This window comes from Ranitomeya imitator, chromosome 10, assembly GCF_032444005.1.
Source record: "Ranitomeya imitator isolate aRanImi1 chromosome 10, aRanImi1.pri, whole genome shotgun sequence".
NCBI classification, from domain to species: Eukaryota; Metazoa; Chordata; class Amphibia; order Anura; family Dendrobatidae; genus Ranitomeya; species Ranitomeya imitator.
The window spans coordinates 101,265,363-101,288,034 of NC_091291.1; positions in this window are offsets into that span (position 1 = coordinate 101,265,363).

Genomic DNA, 22,672 nt, shown 5'->3' on the forward strand with positions numbered 1-22,672 from the left:
CCTTACTGGATCAGCGGGTACTAGGAAAAAATGTGGTTTATGTTCTCCCTGCACCCACTCATTTCCAATCCTTGGGGAGGTGCAGAGAACACCAGCTGGAAAGTGAGAATAAGCCCTGGATGGTCGGAGCCGGTTCATCCTGCTCAGTGCTGAATTGCATATGACACAGAATTACTAGAAAGTAACTTTTAAAGAGGTTGTCTGGTAGGTCATCCATGTAAAACTATCATAAGGATTTGTCATCAATATCAAATCTGTGGGGGTGCGACACCTGCCCCCCCTGCTGATCAGCTCATGTTATTCAGTAGGGCTGCTCAGATGAATGATTTATCTCTTGGTCCAAGAGAGAAAAAATCTGATGAGACTCGCCTATTCAAGACTATGGGTGCGTTAAAAAAAAAAAAATAGGTCCCACACCCATCAATGTGGCATCCGATTATTATTTTTTTTCCCCAGACACATTTTTATTATAAACACAGGAAACTAAGTGATCATATGTACTTTTTTTTTTTGTTTGTTTTTATTTAGATGTATGAAAACTGATCGCACACAGATGTCAAATGGACGTAAAAAGCGGACATGGATAAAAATTAGTTGAAAATCATCCAAATTTTTCTGGATGAAACTTGGGACTATTTTTCATACACCCATCTGCAGCCGGCCTTAGAGTTGGTGAGAGAGCAATGAAAGTGGCGAGCAGGGACAGCGTACTGAGCATGTGCTGGTATTGACAACCTGCACATGCTCAGTAATGGCCGAGAATAACCCAGCCTCTGAAAGGGTCGTTCCTCATGATCATCTCAGGTTGGGGACAGTAGATGCAGCAGTGACTGCAGCGTCGGCATGCTGATGTTTCATTTCAAAATCTCCAGTGCATGCTGGGAGACCTAATGATAAATCATTGAAAGTAAGAAAATATAAAACAGTAATGGGAAGTTAGAGTGGAGAGGGGATTTTTAATTGAAAAATATTAGAAAAGTGCTTGGGTGTTTGTTTGTTTTTTTCACATTAAATAACGAATCATATGAAACTTAGTTGGGTGTCGGACAGCCCCTTTAAGGGCCCGGTGTTTCTCTTAAGCTGGAAGCCATTAAAGATTATCGCATCCCAAGGACTCCCCAATTGGTTGCAATTGTCATTCTTTGGGGGGGGGAAGGGGAATAAGGAAAAAATGTGCAGCGGAGAGACAAATTCATGCCGCGTACTTCCTGTTTGAAGCCTCGTGATGTCCTGCCAGATATGTATGTGCCCTGGGCCCTGCCCCATATGAGAACCCTCACATCTGCCTATCCGGTACGCCTGTGGGTGCCCTGTTCATTGATGGACGTCCATTTCAGCTTGTTGGCAGATACGTTACACTGCCATGATCTCAGCACAACACACAATTATACAGGAAAACCTCAGCTCTATTTATGTGCCAGCGATGGCAGAAACTTTTACCTTAGACTAAGAAAAAAAAAAAGTAACCTGCTGACATTGTGACCCGCCCCTGCTGACATTGTGACCCGCCCCTGCTGACATTGTGACCCGCCCCTGCTGACATTGTGACCCGCCCCTGCTGACATTGTGACCCGCCCCTGCTGACATTGTGACCCGCCCCTGCTGACATTGTGACCCGCCCCTGCTGACATTGTGACCCGCCCCTGCTGACAGTGACCCGCCCCTGCTGACTGTGACCCGCCCCTGCTGACTGTGACCCGCCCCTGCTGACATTGTGACCCGCCCCTGCTGACATTGTGACCCGCCCCTGCTGACATTGTGACCCGCCCCTGCTGACATCATGATCCGCCCCTGCTGAATATATGGGAGAAAATCAATGAAGTTGGTGGTTTTTACTTTTTGCCACCAGCTCATTTGCATATATCGGTGAGCGAGCCCGCTCTGATTGGCTGGCTGTAGAATGCACATGTGATAAATAGAAACTACTGTAGATGGAGAGCGCCCCCTATAGATGTAATCTGATGGGAGGGAATCCGGTTTGTAGACAGCACCGCAACAATCAATCACCAGGAGAGATGGACAAGAGAAGCCGTCTGTACCGTAGGTGGCCGGTATTGGGGAAATTGTCATTTGGTCCTTGGAAAGGTCTTTGATGGGAGATTTCATATCGGAGGAGGGAGAGGTCGGACGGTACAGCCCGTCAATCAAACCCTGCTGGGCAGGGGCTATGGCGCAAGTACAGGCGCTGAAGCTTCACTGTTCTGGGATCCAGGCGAAAGGTGTGATAGTGGTTTTTCTATGATTTTCTGACACTGGCCACCTTATGACACCACGTTCGGGGTGTAGGTTTTATTATCTGGTCCTAGGGGGTGTTGTGTTGGGAGGCACAAAGGATGTGACCAGTTACTTTAAATTCTGAAAATTGTGTCGATTCCCAAGTTTTTGGGGAATGCTGAAGAAATTACTGCAGATTTCTAGTATTTGAAATTAACCCTATGCATAGTAACCACCCTGGGGATCGCACACGCAGTGTCTTGTTGGATGTCTCCTAGATGCAACCGAATAACAAAACTGCTGTGTGTGAACACCCCCTTATGCTTATTGTATCCCTATATCTACTATATAATCGTCTAAGGGTCACTTCCGTCTTTCTGTCTGTCTTTCTGTCACGGATATTCATTGGTCGCGGCCTCTGTCATGGAATCCAAGTCGCTGATTGGTCATGGCAAAACGCCCACGACTATTGCCACGACCAATCAGCGACGGGCGCAGTCCGGCGGCAACATGGCCACTCCTTCCTCCCTGCAGTCAATGCCCGCTCCATACTCCCCTCCAGTCAGCGCTCACACAGGGTTAATGGCAGCGCTAATAGACCACGATTTGCCGCGGTGTAACGCACTCTATTATCACTGCTATTAACCCTCCCTTATCACTGCTATTGATGCTGCCTATGCAGCCTCAATAGTAAAAAGATCTAATGTTAAAAATTAAAAAAAAAAGAAAAAATCATATACTCACCTTCCGGCGCCTTCCCTGCTCCTCACGACGCTCCGGTAACCGGTCCATGCATTGCAATCTCGCGAGATGATGACGTAGCGGTCTCGCAAGACCGCTACGTCATCATCTCGCGAGACCGTAGTGCACTCTTGAGACCGGAGCGCGCGAGGAGCTTCGGTAAGCGTTTCCTGGATCCAAGGGCCAACGGAAGGTGATTAACTATTTTTTATTTTAATTCTTTTTTTTTTTTAACATGGTTATGATGCCCACATTGCTATATACTACGTGGGCTGTGCAATATACTACGCGGGCTGGGCAGTGTACTACATGGGCTGGGCAATATACTACGTGTGCTGGGCAATGTACTACGCGGGCTGGGCAGTGTACTGCGCGGGCTGGGCAGTGTACTGCGAGGGCTGGGCAGTGTACTGCGCGGGCTGGGCAATGTACTACGCGGGCTGGGCAGTACTACGCGGGCTGGGCAGTGTACTACGCGGGCTGGGCAATGTACTAAGTATATTGCCCAGCCACGTAGTATATTGCCCTGCCACGATGTGGCTGGGCAATAGACTACGTGGACATGCATATTCTAGAATACCCGATGCGTTAGAATCAGGCCACCATCTAGTTAGCTAATAAATGCCTTCAGAGTTGGTCGTAACCTCGTCTTTCGTTTCCATTCTACTTCTCTACAAACCTGATGTTCCGTCCTTCTTTTACCCGTCTGTTTTATGTGCTGGTTTCCACATACATTCCTTGGCTTCCGGTGGCTGAGCTTTTGCAAATTTTCCTTCCTTCTTATTCCTGATACTATATAATTTTAATTTCCCTACGGAGCAATCGGCCCATTAAATTCTGCACAGAACATAAATCGCCCTCCGTCTACCGAGCCGAGAAGATGAAAGTGTAAACAGTGGCCGGGAGTGTTTATCCTCTGTGAGCGATGTTGGCACCAGGAATTGGCAGTAAGCAAACTGACCGGCTCATTCATTACATCGGGGCTGGCGTTTATTTAAAGGGGTTGTCCAGACTTGGAACTTATGTCTGCATTCACTCTATATGACTGCAGACTTGTGAATCCTCACGGTGCGCACAGTGCACATTGGTAACTGCTAACATCTTTTTAACCTTTTCATTTATATTGTAAAGTATTCAGTGTAATCGTTGCATAAAAAAACAGAATAACGATCTGCTCACTTCCTTCAAGCGTTTCAGTGTTCGAATTCCATGAAACAGAAGAAGTAGCATGTTCATTCTTTGTCTGACTTTGCTATCTAAAATGTATATTACAAAATAAAGCAAAACAGAAAACCCCCACAAAAACAAAGGAAAAAAATCAGATGGAAAAAAAGTCTTGCGAGCGCACACACCCTTAGGCGATGTTCACATGCAGCGTTTTTGCTGCTTTTTTTTTATGCAAATAAAAGCTTTTTTTTTTTTTTTTTTACAGTACTGGCAAAAACTATGAGTTCAGTAATCTCATGCACAATGGTATTTTTTTTTTTTTTGTCCTGACTTAATTTGAGACCTGCAACTTTTTTTTAAGTTGGCAGCATGTCAATTTTCAGAGTTTTTTCACCCGTAGTGAGAGAGTGAAAAAAAATCTGCAAAAACACAAGAAGCTGTGTTTTTTTTTTTACGATTGGTTTTGCAGCTCTTTTGGTTAATAAAACTAAATTTATTAAACATGCACTGTAGGCAAAGTACACTTGTAATCCGTACCCCAAAAAATGCTGCAAAAGAGGTAGCAAAATGGGCGGTTTGAGCTCTGTTTTTGCAGCCATATAAGGCTGCAGAAAAAAGTTTCAAAAATGCTGCGTGTGAAAAGAGGGCTAGTGTGTATTCACCTTGCGTTGTTTTGCTGAGTTTTTGGAGCAGAAACTCTCCAATGAAATCTTTAGGTTTTTTTTTGGAGAGTTTCTGCTCCAAAAACTCAGCAAAAAAACTCATTGTGAACCCACCCTCAAAGGCTATGTTCACACTGAGATTTCAGAACAGGGTTTTTTTTAAAAATGTAGTCATTACTGACGTAAACACGTCTAAAGAGGTTTCTGACTGCAGTGAGCAGATGTTCTGGCAGCCTGGAACACAAACACATGGTGCTGAGCACTTAGCACTGACCTCAGCTTTCCCCATGATGGTTCTGTCTGCGTGAAACTACAAACTACAGCATGAACTTGATTCAACTTTCCCTTTCTTTCTCTTTTTTTATGTAGGAGATTTCCCTAGATAAGACACTTTAGGCGCAATTTATTATTTACGTTTTTCCTCTTTTGCCTTGTGCTATTCGTTCACATTTTTCACCAAATTCTCCAAAACAGCACCCATGGTTTATGAATATTGCACAAAGATGTAAAAAAAAAAAATGCCCTTTATTTTATAAAGTTTTTTTTTAAAGCTCAAAAAGTTGCATGTCTAAAATGGCACAAAATTTGCACGAAACTTTCAGCCTTACATAAAAACGCTCCACGGAAGAAGAAAGGGACTGCAGAACATTTGTTAAAAAACGTTGCGACTTAGTCACAATTAATGAATCATTCGCAAACATCTGGGAACCCCAAACACCACTCACAATGACTAATGGAACGCCCGACAGGGCCGAGGGGTACTCTGTACTGGGTCCGGTACTTAAAGGGAAGTGATGTGGCGACCCGGTCTGTGGCCCTGGGCGCCCATGTTAAAGGAAAGGTCTTTAAAGGGGTTTTTGAAATAAAGGAGTGTTCGTGACGCCACCTGTGGTATTCGGTCAGGGGTGACCTGCGCTGCTTAATGGGATCCTCTGGGGTGATGTTATGGCAGCTGGATGGTATAACTTCCCACAGGTGAAGTAGGTCCCCAGGGCTCCCGTAGAATAGATGAGGATGGTGAGTGGTGCAGTAAAGAACAAAGGACACAGTTGTGCATTCTTTTTACTTGCTTTACTGATAGTAGCAGGTAGCCACAGTCCGGGCACCAGATCACAGGTACAGGCAGGGTCTGGCTGGCTTGGAAGCGAGTTCAGAGTCCAGCTTTATCAGGTGGAGTTAAAAGCCTTCCTTCTAGCGCTGTGTTGTTATAGTCCCTTACTGCCTATGGCTTTGTAGCAAGGTCCTCTCAGTCCTTTGTTGAAGTGGGACACAAACCCGTATGACAGGTGACTCGAGCCTTTTTACAAGGTCTCTATCACGACCCGGGCTCTATGTGTCACTGTGTCTCCTGAGTGTTAGGGTGGACAGGTTACGTGTAGTCTAGCTGTCCTACCGATTTCTGCTGTGCCTCCTAGAGTATGACACAACCTCGGTCTTCCGGTTACCGGTATCTGCGCTCAATCGGGGAAGTAACCTAGTCGCAGCTATTCTCCCCTGTTGTCTCCTGTGCTTCGCTCTCTGGCACGTTTGCTACAAGCTGTTCTTCCTTCTGTATCTCGCTATCTAGGAGCTACAGCACCTCACCCGTTCTTCTGCCTCAGACTGCTCCAGTCTGCTCTCTGGCACCAACTGACTATATCTTCCCAACTGCCTAGCAACAGCCTAGCAACTAACTCCTCCTTACAACCAGAGGGAGCAGCTCCCCTGAAGTTGGGTGTAGAGCTCCCCCTTCTGGCCTGGAGTCAGAATGGTGTTGTATGTGCTAATTACCTGTTAAGAGGAATCTTCCATCGCTTCCAAGCGTGACATCACTCTCCCTGTGAGGAAAGCAATGCCACTGTGACAACCAGGACCCTGGGGCGTCACACAAACATTAAAAAAACAAGCAAACGCATATAAAGCAGATTTAAAACAGATGCAAATTAAAAAAATATATTAGGCACAGATGAAAAACATGTGAAAATGGTGCAAATGTAATAATTAATGTGGCACTTAGCTCCTTCTAAAAATAGCGCCACTGAGCAATTAAAAAACGGCAGTGTTTTCTGAAGTGTAAACACTGGTAAAATGCGTCTTCTGGGTGGTTTTTCAGTGTTCCCATTGATTTGTACTGTAATCACCTGAAGAATGGTCCACTCATTTAACTGTTTGTATTCTTTGGACCTGAAGAGGTTAAAAGATATGCTATTTTCTGATGAGAGTAAGGTTGAAATTTTTGGACTTCATTCCAAAGCCAACACTGCACGTCACCAAAAGATCACTATACCAACAGTGAAGCATGGTGGAGGCAGTATTATGGTTTGGGGCTATTTTTATCAGCTGGAACTTGGGCTTTTCTCAAAGTGGAGGTAATTAGGATTAGTTCCAAACAGAGCTCAGTTCTTACAACAAAACCTTCAGGTCTCTGCTGAAAAGCTGAAGATGAGTTTCACCTTTCAGCACAACAAGCTGTGTGGTTTCTTCCCACATTCCAAAGACATACTGATAGGGCATTTTGATTTGTGCCCAAATGGGAACAGGGGTGATGATGTCTAAGGCTATGTGCACACGTTGCAAATTTTGCTGCGGATCTGCAGCAGTTTCTCATGAGTTTACAGTACAATGTAAACTTATGGGAAACCAAAAACGCTGTGCCCATGCTGCAGAAAAAGCCGCGCGGAAACGCAGCGGATTATTTTCCGCAGCATGTCAATTCTTTGTGCGGAATCCGCAGCGGTTTTCCATCTGCTCCAATAGAAAACTGCAGATGGAAAACCGCAGCAGAATCCGCATTAAAAACTGCAATAAATTCGCACTAAAAACCACAGCGGTTTTGCACTGTGGATTCATCAAATTTTTGGATTTTTCCGCAGCGGATTTTTCTACGTGTGCACATAGCCTAAAAGCGCACGAGAGTATGGTGGCGGATGGTCTCCTGAGAGATCTCCCAGACCTGGACTAAAGCATCCACCAACTCCTAGACAGTCTGTGGTGCAAAGTGACATTGGTGGATGGTGCGAGACATGATGTCCCAGATGTGTTCAATCGGATTCAGGTCTGTGGAATGGGCGGGCCAGTCCATAGCTTCTATGCCTTCATCTTGCAGGAACTGCTGACACACTCCAGCCACATGAGGTCTGGCATTGTCCTGCATTAGGAGGAACCCAGGGCCAATCGCACCAGCATATGGTCTCACAAGGGGTCTGAGGATCTCATCTCGGTACCTAATGTGTCAGGCTACCCCTGGCGAGCACATGCAGGGCTGTGCGGCCCTCCAAAGAAATGCCACCCCACACCATTACTGACCCACTGCCAAACAGGTCATGCTGAAGGATTTTGCAGACAGCAGATTGCACTCCACTGTGTCTCCAGACTCTTGTCACATCTGTCACATGTGCTCAGCGTGAACCTGCTTTCATCTGTGAAGAGCACAGGGTGCCAGTGGCGAATTTGCCAATTCTGGTGTTCTGTGGCAAATGCCAAACATCCTGCACGGTGTTGGGCTGTGAGCACAACCCCATCTGTGGACGTCGGGCCCTCAGGCCATCCTCATGGAGTCAGTTTCTAACCGTTTGTGCAGACACATGCACATTTGTGGCCTGTTGGAGGTCATTTTGCAGGGCTCTGGCAGTGCTCCTCCTGTTCCTCCTTGCACAAAGGCTGAGGTAGCGGTCCTGCTGCTGGGTTGTTGCCCTCCTACGGCCCCCTCCACATCACCTAGTGTACTGGCCTGTCTCCTGGTAGCGCTTCCAGCCTCTGGACACTACGCTGACTGACACAGCAAACCCTGCCACAGCTCTCATTGATGTGCCATCCTGGATGAGCTGCACTACCTGAGCCACTTGTGTGGGTTGTAGAGTCCGTCTCATGCTACCACGAGTGTGAAAGCACGACCAACATTCAAAAGTGACCAAAACATCAGCCAGAAAGCATTGGTACTGAGATGTGGTCTGTGGTCCCCACCTGCAGAACCACTCCTTTATTGAAGGTGTCTTGATAATTGCCAATAATTTCCATCTGTTGTATATTCCATTTGCACAGTAGCATGTGAAATTGATTGTCAATCAGTGTTGCTTCCTAAGTGGACAGTTTGAATTCACAGAAGTTTGATTTACTTGGAGTTATATTCTGTTGTTTAAGTGTTCCCTCTATTTTTTTTGAGCAGTGTATATATATTGGATGCTTAGTGGCTGCTACATTCCTTTCTAATCGGAACTCCGTTCTTTTGGATTTCCTAGGGTTAACCGTTTAATGCGTCAATTCCTAATTCTCTCCATATGGTTTGATCTGGTTACAAAGAATAGACTTGGCTGACTATCAAATCCCCCCAAACAGTGGCTGGCTATGGAGGCCATCTGTTTAACATAGAGTGGGGGTGGGGGACAGGAAGACAAAAGTTGCAAGGAAACTGCATCTCCCTTCACGGACTTGGTTCCCTGCACGTTGTGGCTCTGCAGCAAGGGGAGGCTATGGCTTATAGGTTGGCGCAACTGGAGAAGTTCAATTTGACAACTGCGGCACCAATTGTATAAAATGACAGAAGCAAGAGTCCAACAGGGTCTGCTGGGAATTGTAGTTTTACAGTAGCTGGAGAGCGACAGGTTGCAGATCAAACTAAATAGACCCAATACTTTCTAATGAAATAGTTGGTTCCCCCGATCTGAAGACTGGTACGAGCTGGGTAAGAAATCTCAGTGACCAACCAAGGAGGCTGCTCGACTTCAGGACTCACAGTTGCGATGGCAACGTTTCCATCTCGAATGTGCACTGTGCTGTGATTTTAATTTTTTATTAGTGATCGCAGCCTTAATGGACTCCAAATGAACATTCTGTATTTGCCGAGGCCAGCCACATTCATTTCACTGACATGACGTGTTCTGACAGGACCCCGTGATTAAGACAGAATATTTTTAGAGAGTGCAATGTTCCAGTCTAAAATTATAGTAATCCAGAATAGCAACAGATTTCCTATATAATTAAATATACGGTAGCTATGTAGAATTATTTTTTATTTTCTTTTATTTTTTACCTTTTTTCTTTTTAAATCTATGCATTTCACTTACACAGTGTTTTTTAAACTTCGCAGCCAACCAATAGATAAGTGGCTTGTTAAAAAGTAAGTAACTACACTTTTAATTACGGTATTTAATTTTTAAATAAAAAATAGAAGCTATGAAAAGCTGCTCAAATCTGTCTACGGTTCTGTCTCCAGTGGGAGATTAATTTAAATCTGCTGCCTATAGATGACTATAAAGAAGGCAAGGAGAAGTTGGAGAGGAAAAAAAAAATCATCAACAGAGAGGAAAATTCAGAGTTCTGAATTTAGCTGTTGACGTAAATGGGGAAGAAAAAGCCATCTAACTCCGGATCGATGCTTTATCACTAATCCATCTTGTCATGTACAGTGGGGCAAAAAAGTATTTAGTCAGTCAGCAATAGTGCAAGTTCCACCACTTAAAAAGATGAGAGGCGTCTGAAATTTACATCATAGGTAGACCTCAACTATGGGAGACAAACTGAGAAAAAAAAATCCAGAAAATCACATTGTCTGTTTTTTTAACATTTTATTTGCACATTATGGTGGAAAATAAGTATTTGGTCAGAAACAAACAATCAAGATTTCTGGCTCTCACAGACCTGTAACTTCTTCTTTAAGAGTCTCCTCTTTCCTCCACTCATTACCTGTAATAATGGCACCTGTTTAAACTTGTTATCAGTATAAAAAGACACCTGTGCACACCCTCAAACAGTCTGACTCCAAACTCCACTATGGTGAAGACCAAAGAGCTGTCAAAGGACACCAGAAACAAAATTGTAGCCCTGCACCAGGCTGGGAAGACTGAATCTGCAATAGCCAACCAGCTTGGAGTGAAGAAATCAACAGTGGGAGCAATAATTAGAAAATGGAAGACATACAAGACCACTGATAATCTCCCTCGATCTGGGGCTCCACGCAAAATCCCACCCCGTGGGGTCAGAATGATCACAAGAACGGCGAGCAAAAATCCCAGAACCACGCGGGGGGACCTAGTGAATGAACTGCAGAGAGCTGGGACCAATGTAACAAGGCCTACCATAAGTAACGCACTACGCCACCATGGACTCAGATCCTGCAGTGCCAGACGTGTCCCACTGCTTAAGCCAGTACATGTCCGGGCCCGTCTGAAGTTTGCTAGAGAGCATTTGGATGATCCAGAGGAGTTTTGGGAGAATGTCCTATGGTCTGATGAAACCAAACTGGAACTGTTTGGTAGAAACACAACTTGTCGTGTTTGGAGGAAAAAGAATACTGAGTTGCATCCATCAAACACCATACCTACTGTAAAGTATGGTGGTGGAAACATCATGCTTTGGGGCTGTTTCTCTACAAAGGGGCCAGGACGACTGATCCGGGTACATGAAAGAATGAATGGGGCCATGTATCGTGAGATTTTGAGTGCAAACCTCCTTCCATCAGCAAGGGCATTGAAGATGAAAGTGGCTGGGTCTTTCAACATGACAATGATCCAAAGCACACCGCCAGGGCAACGAAGGAGTGGCTTCGTAAGAAGCATTTCAAGGTCCTGGAGTGGCCTAGCCAGTCTCCAGATCTCAACCCTATAGAAACCCTTTGGAGGGAGTTGAAAGTCCGTGTTGCCAAGCGAAAAGCCAAAAACATCACTGCTCTAGAGGAGATCTGCATGGAGGAATGGGCCAACATACCAACAACAGTGTGTGGCAACCTTGTGAAGACTTACAGAAAACGTTTGACCTCTGTCATTGCCAACAAAGGATATATTACAAAGTATTGAGATGAAATTTTGTTTCTGACCAAATACTTATTTTCCACCATAATATGCAAATAAATTGTTAAAAAAACAGACAATGTGATTTTCTGGATTTTTTTTTCTCAGTTTGTCTCCCATAGTTGAGGTCTACCTATGATGTAAATTACAGACGCCTCTCATCTTTTTAAGTGGTGGAACTTGCACTATTGCTGACTGACTAAATACTTTTTTGCCCCACTGTATAATTCAGTTTTGACCATCATGTAAATGAAACGTTCAGTGTCACATCGGCATCTCTTCTTTTGATTTGTTTTTGTTGGAAATAAATACCGGTACCCGAAAGTTAAACATAACCTCCATTTACAAGTTTACTTTTTTATTTCTCCTATCCAAGAAAAATATCATCAATGTGCTGCCAGCTTCGCTCATGACATAAGTGTTATACTGATGCCTATAATTGTTGCCAAGTTATAGAGCGCCCGAATCAGATACCGTGGAAATTATGTAGAATAAGCAATGGTGGTACTACCATAAAAACGGCTGCCAGGCTCTGTAAAGGGTGCAACTAACAAAAGCCCAAAATGTTATGCAGCGGTCAAGGAATTTAGTGCTGCAAGACTTCAACTCTGTACCTACATCTGACTGTACATCCAGACAGCAAGAGTCCAAGTGGCTGAGGGGACAGGACTCAATCACACACATTTCACAGACTTTCCTTGCTCAATTAAAAGCATCACAAGTGCCCGATCTCTTCATAGTGCATAGATAATGCTGCCATATAGTGCTCAAACACTACCAATACAAAGTGGTAATATAATATTACAATACAGTACTCTAATAATACCACTATACAGTGCTCAAATAATACCACCATAGTGTGGTACTGTGATACCGCCATAAGTGTCTAAATAATAACACTACAGGCTACTCCGATACCGCCATAACAGTGCTCAAACAATACCACCATAGTGTGGTACTGTGATACCTCCAAGAGTGTCTAAATAATATCACCATAGTGTGGAACTGTGATACCTCAATAACAGTGTCTAAATAATATCACCATAGTGTGGTACTGTGATACCTCAATAACAGTGCCTAATTAATGCCACCATAGTGTGGTACTGTGATACCTCCATAAGAGTGTCTAAATAATATCACCATAGTGTAGTACTGCGATACCTCCATAAGAGTGTCTAAATAATATCACCATAGTGTGGTACTGTGATACCTCAATAACAGTGCCTAATTAACCCTTGTCAGGCTGCATAATTTTACAACCTTAACAGGCTGCATAGGTACAATTGTACCTTCACATATACCTCCACTGTGGGAAGACTTTACTTGGTTTCAGAAACTAAAGTTCATTCAGCTACAAATGTTATGCTGATATCTATTGTTCAGTGTTGTTACTGGTCACTTATGTTGCTGTCAATTAAGTTAATTCAAACTGGGAGTGGCTTCTACTTGTCTTCCTGCCTCCCTCCTCTCATTAGCCATTTTGCTGTTCATCTCATTGCTGTGAGCACACATTTCTAGGCTTGTGAAGTCTTCAATTTCTTGGAAACGAAGGTAGGAAAGTCTCACAGCATCTAACAGCCAGTTATACCTTTATTCTCATTATGTGGGGACAGAACAGTCAAATTGTCTTTCAGCCTGGACTTGGCTTACATATATTTTGTATGAAACTTATCACTATAGGTATAATTTTTATACGAAAAATGGATAATAATTAGTATCTACATATTGTTTTACGATGTTTTATTTATATTCAGCACAAAATACGAAGCCAAAATTCATCTAGCAAGTCATCATGAGTGATAGTAATGCTGGATCTAGTTTCCGCCATAATCCAAGAAAACGTGTTTGCAGGTTAGTATAATTTTGTGAAAAGCCAATAATGTAGTATTTCGGAAAATTATTTATTTTACATTTTTTCATATTTACAGATTTACGTCTGACGAAATAATGCGAATGCTAGAAGAATCTGATTCTGAGCATGAGGATGAACCATATGTTCCATCTGATGATGAAAACTATGTACCACAAGTGGATGTTACTGAAGAAGATTCAGACATTGAACAAGAAATGGTCATAGAGCATGAAAATGAATACGAATCAGACGAAAGTGTTGAGGATGATTCTGTGCCTCAAAGTGCAGGCGACATTTGGACTGCTAAGGATGAAACTCAATGGTGCAGTAATCCACTGCCAAATGCACAAACAAAATCTCGTAATGTCCTACGACAAAGAGGTGGCCCTGCAGCAATCAGCAACCTATATACAGCAAAAGAGCTATTCAAGTCCATCATGACTCCCGAGATGTGTGACATCATATTACGGGAAACGAATCGAAAGGCCAAGAGAGTTTGTGATGCTTACAACAACGAACTGGTACAACGTTTTCCTGATTCTTCCAAACGGCCACCACAAAAAACATTCAAGCAATTTACTGAAACTGAACTTCATGCATTTTTGGGCATACTGATTGCTGCTGGTGTGCACAGAGCCAACAAAGAGAATCTGGAGGAAATGTGGAATGTTGCTGCTCTGCCTCTTATACGTGCAGCCATGTCTCGTGACCGCTTCAAGATGATACTCAGATTTATCAGGTTTGACAACGAAAATACACGTGCAGAACGTGTGCAAACAGATAAAGCTGCACCAATACGGGACATCTGGACAATGCTGAACAGTAATCTGGAGAGAGCCTACAAGCCATATCATTGTATCACCGTCGACGAGCAATTATTTCCATTTAGAGGTCATACTAAATTTACCCAGTATATACCTTCAAAACCAGCTAAATATGGCATAAAGATTTTCTGGGCTTGTGACTCATCAAATGCCTACCCTTTACAAGGTCAGCTCTACACTGGGAAACCAACTGATGGTCCTCGACAAGTAAACATTGGAGAACGAACAGTATTGGACCTAGTGAGCTCGTATAAAGGCTCTGGAAGAAATGTCACCACCGATAACTTCTTTACAACCATGGAACTAGCTAAGGTATTGAACTCCTGGAACATGACACTAGTTGGTACAGTGAGAAAAAACAAAAGGTTCCTACCTAACAACATGCAGCCTGCCAAAGAAAGGCCTGTATACTCGACAAATTTTGCCTACAATCATGATGCAACAGTCTGTTCATATGTACCAAAGAAGAACAAATCAGTCGTGCTTCTATCATCTATGCACATGACGGGAGAAGTTGAAGAGACACTAGCAGCCAAGCCAGAGATAATAAAATACTACAACATAACAAAAGGTGGCGTTGATGTTATGGATAAAATGTTGGGAGAGTACACTGTGAAACGACGAACATCACGTTGGACTTTGGCATTTTTCTACAATATGATTGATGTCAGTGGGTTAGCATCCTACATCATCTACAGAGAACACAATCCAAGCTTCAGGGCAAAGGATCAACGAAGAAAGTTCCTGAAAGATCTCGCAAATCAGCTGTGTATGATTGCAATTGAAGATCGTAGTACAAACAAAATGATAATGAGAAACCATTTTCTTCGAGGTGCAGTAGAAATGGTGCTTGGACGATGCATTGTGGTAGCATCGCAGCCAGCAGCTGGCCCCAAAATACCTCATGGTAGTCGTGGACCCTCCCCTGTTGTTGGTAGTTGCTATGTCTGCAGAGACCTGAGGCGAAAACAACGCAAGACTAGAAAGTCTTGTGTGGTTTGTGTGAAACCCATTTGCGATGAACACTCTGTAGCAAAGCCAACATGCATTACTTGCAAAGAAAATCAATAAAAAAAAGTTTCTTACATTTTCTTTTATAATGTAAATGAACAGTTTTTTACTTGTTTATAATAGTTAAATAGCATTATCATTAAAAAAAAATTTATGCTTTTTCCCTTGCATTATCTTCATTCAAAATATATGAGGTACATTTGTACCTATGCAGCTTGTTATGGATGCAAAAAGATCTCGACCCCTTATCTCGGAAGCGGGTGGAGATATTTTATTGAAATTTGGCCAATATATTCTGGACCAAAAATGTAGAGATGTCACGAAATTTCAGCCCTCTACGTCTTTTCAAAAAAAAGTTATTGCAATTTTAAAACGGAATAGTTACAATTGTACCTATTCAGCCGGATAAGGGTTAATACCACCATAATGTGGTACTGTGATACTGCCATAAGGCTGCCGTCACACTATCAGTATTTGGTCAGTTTTTTACATCAGTATTTGTAGCCAAAACCAGGAGTGGGTGATAAATACAGAAGTGGTGACGTTTTTCTGTTATTCTTTTCGTCTAATTGTTCCACTCCTGGTTTTGGCTTACAAATACTGATGTAAAATACTGACCAAATGTGTGACGGCAGCCTAAGAGTGTCTAAATAATATCACCATAGTGTGGTACTGTGATACCTCCATAAGAGTGTCTAAATAATGTCACCATAGTGTGATACTGTGATACCTCAATAACAGTGCCTATTTAATACCACCATAGTGTGGTATTGTGATACCGCCATAACAGTGCCTATAATACCACCATATAAGCCCTTTATGACTCTGCGACAGTGTGGTGAAGTAATAGCATCATATGGTGCTCAAATAATTGAAAGGATTGTTTAAGAAAAGGCCATTCAAAAATTTGGGGGAGATTCACAAGGAGTGGACTGCTGCTGGAGTCATTGCTTCAAGACCCACCACACACAGACGTATACAGGACATGGGCTACAAGTGTCACATTCCTTGTGTCGCGCCACTCATGACCAATAGATAACGCTAGAAGCGTCTTACCTGGGCCAAGGAGAAAAAGAACTGGACTGTTGTCAGTGGTCCAAGGTGTTTTCAGATGAAAGTAAATATTGCATTTCATTTGTGAATCAAGGTCCCAGAGTCTGGAGGAAGAGTGGAGAGGCCACAATCCAAGCTGCTAGAGGTCTAGTGTGATGTCTCCACAATCAGTGATGGTTTGGGGAGCCATGTCAGCTGCTGGTGTAGGTCCACCATAGGCCTTCTGGTCTGTCAAGCGTCACTCTCATCTCATCAGTCCATAAAACGTCTTACAAATCTGTTTTCTTGGCCCAGTCTTGCCATTTCTGTCCCTTGCTCAGTGGTGGTTGTGTTTCAGCCTCCCTTACCTCGGCCATGTCTATGAGCATTGAACACCTTGTGTGAAGAAACCAGATTGTATCTTAATTTCCCCGACAACCATATTTTTGCAAAACCAAAAGAACTGGCTTTTTTATCTGTAAATTAGCTTGTGAATTTAAGTGTTTATGTCTGGTGGGTCAAAAGACAGACTTGCCAACTGATATACTATCTAACATACTGTGTAAAGGTACCGTTACACTAAACGACTTACCAACGATCACGACCAGCGATACGACCTGGCCGTGGTCGTTGGTAAGTCGTTGCGTGGTCGCTGGGGAGCTGTCACACAGACAGCTCTCTCCAGCGACCAACGATCAGGGGAAAGACTTCGGCATTGTTGAAACTGTCTTCAACGATGCCGAAGTCCCCGGGTAACCAAGGTAAATATCGGGTTACTAAGCACAGGGCCGCCCTTAGTAACCCGATAACTCCACACCTTGTATTTACAAAACTACTACCCTCATCCACAAAGCACTCCATGGCTCAGCACCACCCTACATCTCCTCTCTGGTCTCAGTCTACCACCCTACCCGTGCCCTCCGCTCCGCTGATGACCTCAGGTTAGCATCCTCAATAATCAGAACCTCCCACTCCCGTCTCCAAGACTTTACACGTGCTGCGCCGATTCTTTGGAATGCACTACCTAGGATAATACGATTAATCCCCAATCCCCACAGTTTTAAGCGTGCCCTAAAAACTCATTTGTTCAGACTGGCCTACCGCCTCAATGCATTAACCTAACGATCCCTGTGTGGCCTATATTAAAAAAAAAAAAAAAAAAAATTAATTAACTGGTTCATGCAGCTTTACATGAACACCCAAGCCTTACACTATGGCTGGTCCGAATAACTATAGCAATTGTTACCATCCACCTCTCGTGTCTCCCCTTTTCCTCATAGTTTGTAAGCTTACGAGCAGGGCCCTCACTCCTCTTGGTATCTGTTTTGAACTGTATTTCTGTTATGCTGTAATGTCTATTGTATGTACAAGTCCCCTCTATAATTTGTAAAGCGCTGCGGAATATGTTGGCGCTATATAAATAAAAATTATTATTATTATTATTTCTGGGCCTGCAGGGAGGTCACATTTCTGGAGTATGACAGCACTGGACAGGAGATGACATACCATTGGTGCAGCCCGAGGCATAAAGGGGCCCAATTCCATCTCCAAAGGAGCAAGCAGTTTCTATCACAGACACATAATGGGCCCGTGTACTGTTCTTACAGGGGCCCTGTTCAGTCTGTGTCAGCCACTGGCACATGAGGATTATGGCTGTCTGGTCGCTGCACATTTGATTTTTCTCAAATCGTTGGCATCTTTTTTAGCTCGATATGTTTATTACGACCTTGTTGACTTTTGCAACAAAACTTTTGATGTTTCTGTGATCGCCCCAATATCTTAACATTACAAGATCGCTGCGTCCTTCTGCAATACTTTTAACATTTTTGACTTTTAAGGTTCCGTTAAATCTTTTTTTTTTTTGGTCCATTTTGCCTGAGTCAGACAAGCTGCCTAATAATTCTGCACACTTTGATGAAGGGCGTTGTATCCTTAGGCCGCAACCTCCTCGTTATACAAATACACATCACATAATCTGCTTCGTCCAATAAGCATTCAAAGTTATAAAGCAACTAGATTGTGGCCCGATTCTAACGCATCGGGTATTCTAGAGTATGCATGTCCCCGTAGTATATGGACAATGATGATTCCAGAATTCGCGGCAGACTGTGCCCGTCGCTGATTGGTCGAGGCAACCTTTATGACATCATCGTCGCCATGGCAACCATTATGACATCTACGTTGATACTGTGCCCGTCGCTGATTGGTGGAGGCCTGGCGGCCTCGACCAATCAGAGACGCGGAATGTCTACGTCCTTTATGACATCATCGTCGCTGTGCCCGTCGCTGATTGGTCGAGGCCTGGCGGCCTCGACCAATCAGAGACGCGGGATTTCCAGGACAGACAGACAGACAGACGGAAAAACCCTTAGACAATTATATATATAGATGAGTGGGAAAATCTGCATAAAAATGATGATGATGATGGTCAAAATTTTCCAAGGTGAAACATTTGCAAAGGTAAAACTATCTGGGCCCCTTCTCTCCTGGGTTGGGGAGTGTGGTTCCATTAATCTGGGTCCTGATGGGGCCCTATTATGAATTTGCTATGGGCCTTCCTTTTCTCACTGTAGGCTTTATTAGAAGAAATTCTGACTATTTAAAAGATCGTTGGTTTTAAACCAAGATGGATATTTCTGTCTTTTGTGTAGCAGAATGGATCACGACCCTCATTCAGCACTTGTTATTCCCTGTAACGATCTGCAACAGAAGCATCATTGAGACTCCGCACTCGGCTCTGCCAATTTACTTACGGGAAAAGTTAAATGTCCCCTATTAGAAGTTTATGTTCCCACGAAGGGGCGAGAACCATACGGTCAGTTTTTATGTGTACACAGGTTACATGAGGTCCTAGCTGCTCTTTTAAAGGCAATGTGCTGATATGATATAAGTTGACCTGTACAGAAATAAAGCCACTCTAAACATCGTTACAACCTTAACTCCTACCCTACCTGAAGTTAAAGGGGAACTCCAATCAATGAATGTATCTGTCTGCACCGTGTAAGGAGTTTATTTGCCGTTGCAGTAAGTTTTCCACATTGTATCTAACCGTGGCTCTTCTATGTCTCGCCCCTTTTTTTGCTTCAAGTGGACCCTTTCAGATTTTACTTAAAGGGAATCTGTGAGTAAAATCAACATCCCACTCTCCTAAACTGAATATATGGGCATGCAGGTCTTTGAAATATAAATCTATTGACGCCTTTATGTCTTCCATCTGTTGCTGCATTCCCAAGGAATTAGTTTGTCTTTAACTATGAATCAATAAAAAGACACTACTTCTGGGCGAAGAAACAACCTCAGGAGGCAAAGACTCGGAAAATGCTTTGTCAAGCCCAGAGCACTTACCACCTAATTTGCATATGAATTAAAATGGTAATTACTCGGGAATGCAGCAACAGATAGAAGATGTAAAGGTTTTGATGGATTTTACATGTCAAAGACCTGTATATAATTTGTGGGGTTGATGTTAGAGATTTCCCATACTTTTCCACAGTGAATTAGGGAACTAGGGGGCAGTTGTCCAAAGCACCAAAATCTATTGGGGGCAGCTTGCCTCTGCCACACTATCCTGACTGTCAATTGAATGACAACTACAAGCACCACTTTTTCTTGGAGTGGCACATGAATTCCTGCCTGGAGGTGCTTATGCAGGACGCAAGCGGCAAGATGAGTTTGTCATTGGCTGCTGCCCTCTGCATAGACAGCAACCAAGATGGCAAAGCTCAGCATAACTAAGTGAGCTTTGTCAATCTCGGTCGCTGCCTATGCAGAGTGCAGCAGCCAATTACAAACTCTTCTGACTGTTGCACTCTGCATAGGCAGCGAACAAAGACAACAGACAAGAAGCAAATGAATGAAGACAATATTGAATAAAGCACAGTGCTCATGATTCACTACTGTCTTCAATTATAACTAAGAGCTTTGTTATACTTTTTTTTTTTTTTTTTTTTCAAAATAATTTTTATTGGATTTTAACAATTATATTTAACCGGGAAGGGTAAACTAGGGAGGGGAGGAAGGGAGGGAAGGGACACGAGACCAGGGAAGGACCCCTATACAATAGGGGAGACAAGCAGACATTAGTTCAGTAGAATTAAACATGGTAGCTGTATCATAAGAGAACCACTTAAGAGTAGGTTAGATGAAATATGCATAGACAAGAATAGTATATGTATCTCTCTAAACTATGTAATAACAGATGAATATATCAACTTTAAAGGAGCAGTAGGATACGGGTTAACTAAAAATAGTGTAGGCCAGCGGCTGAGATTATGTATAAAGCTGCATAATAAAATAAGTAGCCTCACTTAATCAATATTGCAAAAATTTAGTAACCAGAATTAGCGTAACTGATGGGAAAAAATGACAGCCTGTCAAGGTAGGACCATCGATAATGGTCCAATACTAATTGGGCAACAAGATCGGTTCAATCACATGTTGTGACCTGGACTATACAAAGAGAAGAGAAACATTCAGGAGTTAATTTTGGTTTTGGAAGTAGGGTCAGAAGAAGATCCGGGATGTCCTATACCCGCACGATCTAGGAAGTTCATCGCCTCTGCTGGAGAAGTAAAAGTACGCCATTTTGCCGCGAAGAGGAATCTCAGGTTAGAGAACTGGTGCCAGTTATATTGCATTCCAGCCTGGTGCAGTCTATTGGTGGCGAGCTGAAACATTTTACGTTTTTGCATAGTGTCCTTGCACAGATCCCTGTACAATGTCAAGTGTCCATAGTGAGACGAGAGGAACCTTGGCTCCCTTGCGGCGACGAGCAACGAGTCTCTAAGCCAATTGGGGTATAGTGAGACGATAACATCCGCGGCAGTATTAGGCGGGAGAAAGGGAGGTCTCCGTATCCTGAATGCTTTTACGATTAGGTTTTTACCTTTAGTTTCAGGGAGCATGTAAGATATCATAGAGGAAATATATTTTTCTAGCTGGGATTTCCCCACCGATTCCGGGATACCGCGGACTTTCAAGTTGTTTTTTCTTTTGTAATTTTCAAAATCAGTTAATTTGGCTCTGAAGGAGTCTATATCGTTTTTTAGATTGACCAGGGGATCTGGACGTGCAGGCTCGCCCTCCGCATTATTGCAAGACGCCAACCCTTGGTGTTTGCTTGGAGAGTAGGATTTATTCGGGATGTTAGGGGAATCATCAGAGGTCGTGTTGGCGATAGAGAATGGGGCACCGCCAAAATGCGAGAAAACTTCTCTGAATAGTTTTTTGAATATTTTTTCAGATAACCTAGTTCCTTTTAGCTCCATAGATGACAAAAGAGCCCTACACAGGTTGACCATGAATTTCATAGAGGGATACTCGTCAGAGGCCACAATTTTATCAATTGGGGAATAATTAGGGACCTCAGTACAAGGCTGCTCCTGCTCCATGTCGCTCACATATGAGGTTTTTGATGTGTCATCTGAGCCACTTAAGTCCTCCATATCGCTGGACTCCTCTGAGCACCCCTCTAAATCTGTTAACCCCTCATTGTCACAGTCATCCATAAGATCTTTATAATCACATTCGGAGGAAGCTGAAGACGCTGTGTGACTGATTGATTGCGCCTCCCTCCCCACCAAAGATGTCATAGAGAGGTCAGGGGTCAAGTAAGGGTTATCAAAAATAGACTGTTCTTTAAGTTTTTCTTCAAGCCCAATGGCGAAAGATTTAATAAGTGATTTGGGCAGCAAAGCAGCATGTTCAGCCATTTTACCAAATGAGGTGTATTCCTTATCATATAGGCACTCATTGGTGGTGTTCATTTGGTTACTCGATTTTATTTCTAATGCCTCCTTCCTATCAAAAGTCCGTAGTGGGGGTGAGAGGGAGCCACAACCAAGGCTGAGTCCCTGCTGTGAATATGGCTCCGCCCCATCTCTCACAAACCTGCCCCCTCTTTGATTATCTCTCTCAGTCTCACCTTTAACAGCGTTGCTTTTATTGGGGATCAACCTCCCCCCCTACTCTGGGGGGGCGATCGCTTCCCCAAGCACTCTCCCTCGAAAGCCAATGCGGCAGGCGAGACCCGCCGCTTCTCTGTATATTCGCTGTCCCCTGCTGCAGCTCCCGGCGTCTGGCATCTCCTGTCACTTCCGGGTACGAACTCCTTCGCATCGTACCTCAATGAGCTGCGCTGCGTCGGCGGGATCACTCCGCCGCCGGTCTGTCGCTCCGTCCCGTTCTCCGCTCCTGGCTCCCATAGCGACGCGGTGGCTTGCGTCGCTGATATGGATCCACGGCTCCCTCTCCTCTCCTCACCGCCCGGCGTCTCTGATTTGCCCGGCGCCGCTGGTTTGACAGGCGTCGGGATCCCCGAAGCCGGCACCTCTGCGCCGTCCAGCGTATCCCTCCGCCGCGTCGCTGCATTGTAAGTCTCAGCGGTCCCTCTGCCTCCCACCGATG